This window comes from Ursus arctos, unplaced genomic scaffold, assembly GCF_023065955.2.
Source record: "Ursus arctos isolate Adak ecotype North America unplaced genomic scaffold, UrsArc2.0 scaffold_85, whole genome shotgun sequence".
In the NCBI taxonomy this organism is placed as follows: domain Eukaryota; kingdom Metazoa; phylum Chordata; class Mammalia; order Carnivora; family Ursidae; genus Ursus; species Ursus arctos.
In genome coordinates this window covers 45,407-58,272 of record NW_026623106.1, presented here as the reverse complement: position 1 = coordinate 58,272, position 12,866 = coordinate 45,407, and the positions used below count along the sequence as shown (strand labels likewise).

Here is a 12,866-nt window from a genome sequence, read left to right as displayed (position 1 = left end):
AGACTCCCCACTGAGTGCATAGCCAACTCTGGGCCTGATCCCACCACCCATGAGCTCAGGACCTAAGTCAAAATCATGAGTCAGATGAGCCACCAACTGTGTCACCCAGGTGCTCCTAAAGACTTTTCTACTACGTTTTTTTCAAAAAGTCTTAACATTTTAAGGTTTCTATTTAGGCCCATACTCTATTTTAGGCTAATTTCTGCATGGTGTGAGTTATGATTCCAATTTATGTATTTATTTTCACATGCATATACATAGGTCATATCCATATTCATGTGCTGAAAATATTACACTTGACCACTTAGTGAAAGATTATACATTTTTTTAAAGATTTTATTTATTTATTTGACAGAGAGAGAGGCAGCCAGCAGAGAGAGGGAACACAAGTGGGGGGAGTGGGAGAGGAAGAAGCGGGCTCCCAGCGGAGGAGCCTGATGTGGGACTCGATCCCAGGACTCTGGGATCACGCCCTGGGCCGAAGGCAGGCACTTAATGACTGAGCCACCCAAGCGCCCCAAGATTATACATTTTTAAAAGATTTGTTTATTTATTTCGGGGAGGGAGGGGCAGAGGGAGAGAGAGAGAGAATCCCAAGCTGACCCCCTGCTGAACATGGAGCCTGATGCAGGGCTAGATCCCAGGACCCTGAGATCATGAGCTGAGCCAAAATCAAGAGTTGGACACTTCACCAACTGAGCCACCAGGACCTCCAAAAGATTATACTTCTTCTTTTTTTTTCTTTTCACAATTTGTTACAATTTATTTTTAAGGCCAGTTATGTGTTTTTATTAAGATGATTTGCTTTTGATTAAAATGACTATAAAGTATATTAAACACTTTTCTGTTTTCATAGAAGGAAGGCACCCAGGTGCCCAGCTACCACTTCCATGTGCTAGTCTCTGTGAAGAAGGCAGAGGATATTACTTAAGCTACTGCTTTAAGTCAAAAGATTATACTTCTTACAATGCTTTGCTTCTCACGTTTATCAAAAACCTTTTCTCCGTATAGGTATTAGTTTCTTTTTGGAATCCGTAATCCATTTTATTGATCTGCTTACCTGTCATATGCCAATACCAATCTGTTTCGATTACTATAACTTCAGAATAGTTCTTCAAATTAGGTACAGCTAGCCCTCAAACTTGGTTCTTTGTTTCACACGTGTTTTGGCCACACTAGGTCATTTACAGTTTTCTATGAATTTTAAAATCAACTGGTCACTTTCTACCAAGGATAAAGGCTGAGATTTTGAGAGTGATTCAATTGAGTGTCTATATATCAGATGGGGGAAATTGATGTTTGAACAGTACTGAAGCTTGGGACCCATGAATAAGAATTTCCCTTCATTTTCTATGGCTTCATTCATTTCTCTGTGAAATATTTTGTGATTTTCACTCAGACTATCCCTCAGTATTTCAGGCTTCATGCTATTATCAATGGTATCACTTTTCATATTTCAGTTAGGCATTGCAATCACATAAAACACACCTGAGTTTTATATGTAGATGTTTTTTTAATGTTTTTTTTATTATATTATGTAGTCACCATACAGTACATCCCCGGTTTCCGATGTAAAGTTTGATGATTCATTAGTTGCATATAACACCCAGTGCACCATGCAATACATGCCCTCCTTACTACCCATCACCAGTCTATATGTAGATGTTTTATCTTGATACAAACAAATGCTTTTCAGAGTCAAGCTAGATCTGCCAGTGACCATATCTTTGGAGATTTAGGTATTTGCCAGGTGACAAGAATCTTATTCCATTCACTTGGAGTTTTCTCAGCAGCCCAAAGAAAAGGTAAATAGCTCTACAAAGAGTCTTGTGGACCAATGCATGTGAAATGCTTTGTATGTTCATTAATAAACTTTCCTTAAGAGTAACCACTCAGTTGGTAAGGCTGCTAATCTATCTTGTGTTTAGATGCGATACCACAGTTGCAAAATTTAAGGGCCAATGTTTTCTCTTATTATTTTACTTAGTCTTGAATAATCTACTGCCAGCACTATGTACTACCAGAAGCCTTGGGACGGTATGCAATGATATATCCATCAAATACCATGAATGGTGCCCAAATCTGATTCGTCTTCTTTCTGATGTGATCTATTATAAAATGATACCAACAGCATTAAAACAATTAATAGTGGCAGGCTGAGGGCTGTGTGTGACTCAGTTGTGTGACTGAGTTACCGTTGGAGACAATGGCTCCTACTTCAAATCTGAAGTAGGTGTCCACTCCCATGAGTCTGTAAGCGTCAGGTCCTGATTCTGCAACAGAAGCTGTAGTCCTTTGCGTCAGCTTCATTCCCCCAAGGAAGAGAGAAAGATCTTTGGTTTAAGTCGTGAGTGGTGTGTGTAGCATATTTAAGTTACCTCTTTAGGCTTTGAACTTAACATCCTATCAGGCAAAGCTTGCTCACCTCTGTGACTCACAAGTTCAAATTCCCAGTGGCTCAGGTGACATGTCTCAAAAAAACCAAAGCATCCATTCAGTATTAGGTGTCTCTCCTAAATTTCAGCCTTGATGGCCTAAAATGTGGCACACAAACAGCTTTATATGTGTTTGATTCATGTTTGTCTAATGGTTTTCCAAAGTCTAAGTACGCAAATGACTTTCGGTCCAGTTTTTGTTTCCCAATGCTCTGCCTATTTGACAGGGCTCAAGAGTCAATATAAACACAGATTTATTTCAATTTGTTTATAACCAACCAATCATTGTGTACATGACATATAATTCTATACATTCCTTCTTTTACCTGTTTACATTTGGATGTTGAGAGGATAGAATGTTACTCGCCTCTTCCACTGACATCCTGAATTACAGTTCTGCTCTCTGTTAAAACAAAACAAAACAAAACAAAACAAAACAAAACAAAACAAAACAAAAAGCTGCTTGACTTGTTATTCATCAAAGTCATCATAGGATGTGTTTAAATCTCATTATTTCTGAGCGTCATTAATTTTTAAAAGATTCTATTTATTTTAGAGAGAAAGAGTAGTGCGAGCTGGGAGAACAGAGGGGCAGACTCCGAGAGGGAGCAAGAATCTGAGGCAGACCCTGGGCTGAGCGTGGAGCCCAACTCGGGTCTTGACCTCACTACCATGAGATCATGACCCGAGCTGAAACCAAGAGTCAGACGCTTAACTGAATGAGCCACCCAGGTGCCCTTTGGTTTTCTAAGAATGGAAAAGTCATTTTTGGCTCAAGCCAACAGTGGATAATCTGTGAAAGAATGATTGCAGTGCTCAACTTCAACTTACTCACATATTATTTTAATCTGATTGTTTTAGGTGCTTTCCCCAGACATTCTCAATTGAGGCTCTCCTGAAATCAATCTGTCCTTATGGAAAACATCAGAAATCTACGCCCAAGTAACAGGCAGAATTAGAAATTTGTTTCACCATTCTGTACCATCATCTAATATGCCCAGAGGGAACCGTCAACAATTCTGGATACACCTAGAGGTAACTTGTACTTATCCTTACCTAGCTAATCCAGTCTCTATTCCTACCATATTTTCTTTTTTTTAAATAATATTTTTATTATATTATGTTAGTCACGATACAGTACATCCCTAGTTTTTGATGTAAACTTCCATGATTCATTACTTGCGTATAACACCCAGCGCACTATGCAATACGTGCCCTCCTTCATACCCATCACCAGCCTATCCCATTCCCCCACCCCCTCTCCTCTGAAGCCCTCAGTTTGTTTCCCAGAGGAGAAAATTAACTAGATACAAAGAAGTAGAGTGAATTGATGACCTTCCTCAGTACTAATGAACAGCTTCCAACAGTAGGCCTTGACTCTTTGCATTTAAAGCATATTTGTATTTGGGAATTTTTAATTTGGGGGGAACATTGTATGCATTTTCACCTTAGCATGTTTTTCTTCAACTTCCTTTATAGTATATGGTTAACAAGGCTTCTGGACTAGTCAATATCCCCATAATTTCATGTTGAAAACTAGTACAGTTTTATAAATCAATAACCAACCAATACACAAGGCTACTATGGTTTTCTCATTGCCCTAAGGAACCGAAGTATACTGTGTCAATTATGTACTTCAAATCTTAAACAGACTGTCACATAAAAAGTATTTAAGATAATTAACTTAAGAGAAAATATTCAACTTCGACAGTAATCAAATAACAAAGTACAAAAATTAAAATCATCATTGCATTAAAAAAAAGAATTATTGCAGATCATGGACTAAATTTTTAGTGTCCATCGAATCCAAAATTTTGCTAGATATGTTTTCTCAAGACGGTGTAATGTTACTATGAGCCAGCTCACCTGTAACTTCAAAAGCCCCAACCCTTTTTCTCCACCACCTAGGGGATACTGTCACAAACTCAGCCCAGCCCTTTCTTCTGCCACTGGCCAGGTGATCTGTTTTATTGCATGACCCTCCTGGCAGAGCAACTTTCCAGCATGTTATGTGCCTTAAGGGCTTCCTGTTTCTCTACGACCAATGCAAGAAAGTGGTTTGCTTTGTTATTTGGCATCTAGAGCCATGATTAGCGTCAGCTTTGTTTCCCCGGAAGTCATCAGGTGCTGTTAAATGCAATAACTTTTCTCCCACTACACTACACTTGACTCCACTCAAATATTATATTCCCTAAACCTTCACTTTCTGAGTAGATCCTTGACCCTTTCCATTCATGACCCCCAGGCAGCATTATTAAGAATATTATTAATATCATGTGGCTTCAGATGCAATGGTCCACTACCCTGGGCCTCCCTGACCTTAGGGCAGAACTATCTGCAGTGAGAATGGACATTTACAACCCTTATCCAAACATCATTGATCCCTCTAAGCCCACACTTACGTGGAGGACATCGACCATGAGGGCAGCTCCAAGGTCGAGGCTAGGCTTCTGGGGCAGAGCCTCATGGTCACATCCTCCTCCTCTTGGAATTGGTGCTTCCCAGCAGTTCAAACCAAGCCCGCTCCATCCTGTGGGGCTCTTCGGCAGGTGCACAGGTTCACTGTGGCCTACGTTACTCTCTTAGTCCTCCTTCCTTGCAGAGTTGGAAGCTGCTGTATGCATTCCGTGGTCTCCCCTGATTTCTCTGAACTCAACTTGTCCTTCTTCTTACCGCCTGCGCCAACCACCTGCTCCACCATTGCCTTGGACATCGTTGGGTTATTCTCATCCTCCAAACGTGCTGCTTTTCTGTCTTTCATCGGCTCCCTCCGTTCTCTGTTTTCAGTGTGGGCTCAGCTCAGGCTCCTGCAGGAGACACGCAGAGAAGAGACCAAGTCAGGTCTCAGCTGCAGTCCCCAGGGCTGCTTAACAGGCATCTCAGTCCCTCATGCACTCACAGAATCTGAGCAGGAGGTGACTTTGGAGAATTTGAATAACAACCTTATCTTACAGATGAGGAAACTGAGGCCCCGGGAGATTAAGACATTGCCCCAAACTCCTTCATCACTTGATGGCAGCAGAACCCCCACACTGGCCTTGGCTGCAAGCTTCCCTGTTGAGGCACCTAACACACCCTCGAGAAACCCACAACAGAATTTCAGGGGACACTGAAATTAAAAGTTCCCCTTAAAAATGCATAAGTAATTTTCAGGAGACCTTGGATTAAATGTAAGCATTTCCACTGTTAAAAACACCAGAAGGCCTATTTGGGGACAAATCTTTTCTCACAGCGATATAGTTCTCTTCCTTTTATTCACTTTTAAATCACTGGCTAATAGACCAGGATCACAGAACACAAGTGTATCACGTAACACTCATCATGATCACAAATAAAATGCACTTACGTGATTATCGATCAGATATCTGACTCCTGTGCCAACATTCATTTTCCTGAGAGCTGGCATCAGTCTGCCTTGCTCAGCCATGTCCCCAGTGCCTCCATGACAGCCTGCCAGGTGAAATATTCAGTAAATACTTGTCAAGTGGATAAATAACAGTTACCAGGAATGACGAACTTTTACTGATCTCCAGTCCGAACTATATTTCCGTTCCAACCCTATCCCGGGTCTGTGCTGAAGCAATAAAAGCACAGCCTTCAGAGAAGCTGTCCAAGAGTCCGATACCAGCTTCACCACAGGTCACATACGCTTTACTGGATCATTTAATTGTCTCTTTGAGCATATGTATCTCCTGTATGATAGAAAATGTATACTATAAATTAGGAAAGCCAGCATGAGCCACTGGAAAGTTAGATGTGAACTGGGACATCATGTAGCAGACAGGGCTCCAGTCCCTGGGCACCTGCTGCAGAGCTAAAGGACACCTACATCAGAGTCACTGTGGTGCTTGTTAGAATCCCCTGGGAATAAGGCAAAGAAGCTGCATTTCAGACAAAAACTCCAAGGAGATTCTCATGTATGAAAAAAAGCCTATTTCAAACAAAGAGCCTAGGATGGAGATTCTGACGCCCCAGTGCTCACAAGACTGACTCCGGTTTGAGCAGACCACGTCCCTCATCCAAGGTGGCTTTCAACGGAGAAAGGGGACATTTCCGGGAAGGGCTCCTACCTGATGTGGGTCCTGCTTCCATGATTTGGGTTTTTAGGGCGTTTCCTCCTCGGCTCCAATTGCTGGGGGATGTCAGCCCTCATGGGAGTCATTTCTTTATGAAGACCTCTGTCATTTATTCTGCCCCTGGAGAAGAGACAGCAGAGATCAGTTCTGGGCTCCACAGTTCTAACCTTCCTCCTAAGCCACCTGGGTAAACTGAAAGCATGATGACAGACACAAATCAGGGTCAGGGAAGAGGATCCCAGAGGAGTGAGATGGTGAGGGCAGCCCCTCCTGGGAGAGAGAACCACAACAAGGTCACTATCAGACGGCTTCGTGTGGGGACGACATACTGACCAATTCTGTGAGCAGAGAACCCAGCCTCGTAATTCCAGACTCCTGAGCCATAGGACTGTGAGGTAACAAATGCTCTTCGTTGATTTAAACCACCAGTTTTCTAATTTGTTAATACTATCAGTAGAGAACTAGTTCAGATGCTTATCTCTACTCTCCTGGGTTTTTAATCTTTAGAAATATGTAGGCTTATCTCTATAAAGAAAAAAAATCGGTAACACCTTGAGATCCTGGGAAGGCGGGTGAGGGCTGAGCCAGGGCCGGAAGCAGAATTGTGGGAGCAGCGGAAGCTCTGGCCTCTGCGGACTGAGTGCAAGGAAGACAATCTCCCTGATTTTTCAGAGGCTCTTCAGGTTCTCTTCTCTCATTCGGTCTACAGGCTCAGTGCATTTGAGGAGCAACACTGGTGTTCCAGCAGTGGCATCTGATAAGGAGCTTGATCCTGTACAGAAACTCTTTGTGGACACGGTTAGAGACTACAGAACGAAGCTTCTGGAGGACATGCTGATACTGGCCCAGAGCTCCAGCAAGACCTAGAGAGGGAGCCCTTCAAGCTTAAGCAAATGTATGGTGGAGCAGACATGAATACATGCCCGGACTTCAAATCTGAAGATCCTAAATTTGAAGTCATCGAAAAGCCCCAGTCCTGAAGAAATAATGTAACATTTATTTGGTAATTTGACCTAGATTCGTTGTACAACTGGATCAGAATAAACATACATTTCTCAACTGTCACGTGTTCTTTGAATTCTGATTCCAAATGAATGATTTGGTGATGTTGGGTGTAAAAAAAAAAGAAAGTCAAAGAAAAACAGTAAAAATCTATTCAACACGTTCACATGATGTTCCCTAACCCTTGTAACATGAAGGACACTGTGAAGGGCATTTCCTATCTACAATAGGTTCTTTCTAACGCTCTCTTCCTGAGACCAAGGGGGGTGTTCTTTCTGGCTGCAAGGAATAAAAGCCCCAACTTGTTTCATGGGAGGTGTGTTCCTGGCGATTTGAGTTAAGGGAATTGTCATCGGCTAAGGCCATGCCAAGGATCAATTTTTCACCCAGATGTGGTGTGACAAATTTCCCAAAAATGAACAGACCATTTCAAGGTAAGATTGCTCCCTGTACTTCATCTTTTCTTATCCCTGCTGTATTTGTAACTATGGGAAATTGTATAAAACAAGATAGAGAGTTATGATAGATGGCATGTGGGATTTAATAAGAGCTGTTGGGGCACCTGGGTGGCTCAGTCGGTTAAGAGTCTGCCCTCAGCTCAGGTCAGGATCCCAAGATCCTGGGATGGAGCCCCGCATTGGGCTCCCTGCTCAGCGGGGAGTATGCTTCTCCCTCTCCCTCTGCTGTTCCCCTGCTTGTGCTCTCTCTCTCTCTGTCTCAGTCAAATAAATAAATAAATAAAATCTTTTTTAAAAAAATAATGAGATCTGTTATAATCCTGAACTAACAGGGAATTGATGACAAGGACTACAAGGTAGCAGGGAAACATCCCTGTGGGCTTTTGGAGTTGCAAATGGGCACGTGCAAAAGAACGATACATGGTTTTGGAAGATACCTTAGCAAAAAATTTGGCCATAATGGCCATGAAACATTTAATCCATGATCCAACAGTTACTCTGTACACAGATTATCCTGCCTTAACTTTGGCCAATGGCAACTATTTCAAGAAAGACCAGAGAATTGCGTAAGAGCACATCCAACAAATATGGGGATGATAGAAAGGGTTGCTTTGCCAAATCAGTTGCCCCAAATCATAAATATTAAGCACTATCAAGTTTTACTCACATTTTCAAGGGTAAAATTATGAGGTACCAGCAAAGCAACTGAGACCACCAACACTAACTGCAAGAACCTGCTTCCCACATGAGGACATGTTCTGGCACAGACGAAACATATATGGTCTCAAGTGATGTGTGAGCTCACCACACAAAGTGGAGCTGTTTGGGGTGATTTCCCATGGCTATGCTTACATAGCTCTTGGGACCAGTTCTAGGGAATGAAGCCATATTAATCCACAGATTCTAGGTTTGGTTCTCTAAATAGTTTTATACACGTCAGATACACACTCCTGAAAGCATGTCATGGAGGGACCCTCCGAACAGTCACCACCATTTGGGTGTTTACCAACTGGTTCTTCACTAGATGTTTACTAGGAAAATTGACCAGGATACATTCCTTCTTTCCTTCCTTCTTTCCTTCCTCGCTCCCTCCCTTCCTCCCTCCCTCTCTTTCCTTCCTCTTTCCCTCTCTCTCTTTCCTTCTTTTCCTTCCTTCCTTCCTTCCTTCCTTCCTTCCTTCCATCCATTCATCCATTCATTCTTCCTTCCTTCTTCCTTCCTTCCTCCCTCCCCTCCTCTCTCTCCTGCTTGCTTGGTTTCTTTCTTTTTTCTTTCTTTCTTTCTTTCTTTCTTTCTTTCTTTCTTTCTTTCTTTCTTTCTTTCTTCCTTCCTTCCTTCCTTCCTTCCTTTTTCTTTCTTTCTTTCTTTCTTTCTTTCTTTCTTTCTTTCTTTCTTTCTTTCTTTCTTTCTTTCTTCTTTCTTTCTTTCTTTCTTTCTTTCTTTCTTTCTTTCTTTCTTTCTTTCCAGGCCACCTCCACTGAAGGGAAATGAGTAGCTGCAAGGAACGCTGTTTCCCTTCTTTTCCCCACATTGCGTAGGTGTAACTTCTAAATCAGCAAGAGGCCAACTTCATTTCCCTGGGCAAAGGTATGTAAGGAAGGAAAAGTTCCTCCTTTACCCTTCAAGGTCTTCCAACTAAACTAAAAATTAAGTTTATCTGAGACATTGCATGCCTACGAAGAACTGATATTGAAATGGAGACCTTTAAAGAAATATAAAGTATTAAGGCAGTTTTTATGTATTTTAGACAAGGACACAGTACATTTCTGAGGGATGTTTGGGAGTTTTAATTTGAAGGGAGTTCTAAGCAGAATTTAGAATCTCTGCTTTAAAGTCCCTGGTGAGAAGGAAAATTTTTTACTTCTTAGTACATGAGATGCCTTTTATATACGGGAGATTGGTTTCCTGCATTCAGGAAGACAGAAGAGGGTTCGAGTGTCCTTGCACCAGTTGCTCTTCAAGTAGCTTCAATTCAAAATAATCAATATGCCACTGTGTTACATTTTGACCCATCTGACCTTGGCGCCTATGGGTACCATGGTTTCTCTCAGCATTGCTCAATACTCAGTGCCCATTTCAGAGAGAACACTAAACATATTATTCTTAGAAATTCCAAGGGGCAACCGGGTGGCTTAGTTGTTGAACCCTCTGACTCTTGATTTCAGCTCAGTTCGTGATCTCAGGGTCGTGGGAACAAGCCCCAGTTTCGGCTTCATGCTCATTGCAGTGTCAGCTTGGGATTTTTCTCCCTCTCCCTCTGCCCCCACCCTTCCTCTACTTAAATAAGGAAATAAAATCTTTAAAAAATGGAAGTTAAAAAATAAATACCATGATCTTACCTGAAACTAATGTAACACTATATGTTAAGTACACCAGAATTTTTTAAAAATTATTTTAAGGGGTGCCTGAGTGGCTCAATTCGTTAAGAGTCAGTCTCTGTCTCAGGTCAGGATCCCAGAGTCCTGGGATAAGCCCCAAGTCCAGCTCCCTGCTGGGTGGGGAGTCTGCTTCTCTCTCTCCTTCTCCCCTCCCCCACGCTCTCTCTCATGTTCTCTCTCAAATAAGTAAATAAAATATTTTTTAAAAAGCAATGAAATGGCCCTCTCTGGAATCAACCCACTTATAGGCATACTTTCTTTCTGCTGACCCCAGTGCCCCCATTTCTCTTTGTTACCTGTCTGACCTATATCCTTCCCTCAGTGATGGAGCCTGCTCAGATGTTCTGCTTAAGCTGTAGATGGGGCCAAAGAGAAGTACACATGGGCCAGAATGGGCTGCCTTCAGAATCAGTCAAGGTAAATACAGGCAGTCAGAAAGGAGCCTAAACTACCGTTAGGAATGAGCACTGGCACATATAGTGGTATGGATTTTAGGTGAGGTATTGATATCCACTTCCTTGTACAAATATGCTTAGATACAAGCATGAGACCCTCGGATCAGACAAAATACCGAAAACTGTGTCAAGTATGAAGATACTAAGTTACCAAAGTTATTCTGAGTTGTATAATTGCTTTGTCCCGTAGTCTCCCATTTCCACCTGCAGAACCTAGAAAATGTTCAACAGTCTGCAATTGCCATCAAATTCAGTCTGAGGGCACAATCATTTAAACTGTTAACCCAAACTTTCCATTTTTTTCATAACCTGTGTTGCATACCAGGGATTTCGAATGCCCAATCCCGTTTTCAGTGAGGCTGCAGTGCGGGCAGAGAGTAATGTGGTGCATCCAGGTACTCTTCCGTTTCTTGGTCTACTTCTGTACTTAGGGTGTCAACTTTTGTCTGCCAGTGGACCTCAGGCCACACACGGGAAACCCAACAAATATTAAAAGTGCAGAGTCTCTGGGTTGATCTTGGGAAAAGTCAGGCAACGTTGAGGATTCTCCAGCTCAGCATGGCTCTTGATCTGCAAGGACCGAGGTAGCTGTCCCATCCTTTCCTTAGAGGGAGTAACTCTGGATTCCTGATGCATACACCTGCGTATTTTTTATTTTTTAGTATTATTATTTTAAATTTCAGCTAGGCTCCATCACCAACATGGGCTCCAACTCATGACCCTGAGATCAAGAGTTGCACATTTTCCCCCACGGAGCCAGCCATGTGTCCCTCCAGGCACCTTTGATGGTCCGGCACACACCATGAATTTCAGGTTGGCAAAAATAGTTCAAACTCTGGGAAATGCCTCCAATCTGCTCCACTCCCTTTGGACCTATTTCCTGAGTTCCTGCTGTCTGCGAGTCCTCTTTCCCACCTACCCATAGAAGACCCTCTAGGAACCCAACCCAGATCCCCTGGGATCCCTTGTATCCTTTCTGTGTAATCTTCTCCTGCTCTCAGTGTGTTTGGGCTCCTAAAGACACCTCTGACTAGGACTGCCCTGGGGCTCTTGGAGCTCCTCTGTACCTAGTCCCAGAGAATGGGGAGTATACGTAGTATGGGACCACCAGCCCCATTTATCTCGCCTCCCCAAAGGTACTCAGCCCATCACTAACAGGTGCAGGAAGGTGAAATCCCCTTTCCTGGCCTGGGGGAGATTAACCTGTAGGTGGGGCCAAGGAGAGGAGTAGGACTGCCCTGTACACACAAGCTACCTCCAGGTTACCTCCAGGTTCTCCTGCACCTGGCAGGACAAAGCTCCCCCACGGCTGTTGCTGGAGATCACACCATACACAGCAATGAACTCAAACTGGCCACAGAGCTAAGTGTAAGAGGCAAAACAACCATTCAAGGGGCACACATAGGAGAAAATGGTCAGGAGTTTGCATTGGGCAAAGAGTTCTAAGTCACTACAGCAAGAGCACAGTATGGAAGAGAAAAGCTTGAGATGAACTTCTTTGCATCAGAAGATACCACTGAGAAAAGGAACAGAGAAGCCACTGATTAGGAGAAAATATTTGCAGATTAAATACCCAATGAGGACTCACATTCACAAGAGGCAAGAGTACTTTGAACTCACTCAATGGGCAGAAGCTACACACTTTTTAAAGCCAGTAGAACACTTGAATACACACATTACCAAAGAAGACCAATAAATGGCTCATAAGCACACAAAAAAGTAATCAACCTTATTAGTCCTCACGAAATGCCAGTAAAACCAGGTACCACTTTACACCAACTAGTGCGATTATGTTCAAAAGACAGTGCCAAGTGTTGCTGAGAATGTGGAGAAACTGGACCCTCCTATATTGCTGGTGGGAACGTAAAATAAAAGAACCGCTTTGGAAGCCACCTTGAGAGTTCTTAAGAGTGAAACACAAGCTTTCCATAGGCCCCAGCAATTCCACAACTAGAAATCTATCTGAGAGAAATAAAAACAGTTGTTCACGCAAGCCTCATTCAGAAAGATTCGGGGCAACATTATTCACAATAGGAGAAAACCTGACAGCAACACGAAGCGC

At 42.6% G+C, this 12,866-nt stretch overlaps 1 protein-coding gene and 1 pseudogene across 1 annotated transcript in view; one reads left to right on the top strand and one right to left on the bottom strand.

Moving 5' to 3' along the window:
* Positions 1-4,927, bottom strand: part of LOC125281909 (neuroblastoma breakpoint family member 4-like) — a 35,968-nt gene extending 31,041 nt beyond the window's left edge. Inside the window, exons 1-2 of the mRNA XM_057309491.1 lie at positions 4,838-4,927; positions 2,762-2,838 (exon numbers count right to left, since the gene is read on the bottom strand). The gene's annotated coding sequence lies outside the window, so the exon portion shown is untranslated. The remainder of the gene's footprint in view (positions 1-2,761; positions 2,839-4,837) is intronic.
* On the top strand, positions 2,013-7,569 carry LOC125281902 (ATP synthase-coupling factor 6, mitochondrial-like; annotated as a pseudogene).
* Positions 7,570-12,866: the final 5,297 nt, after the last annotated feature.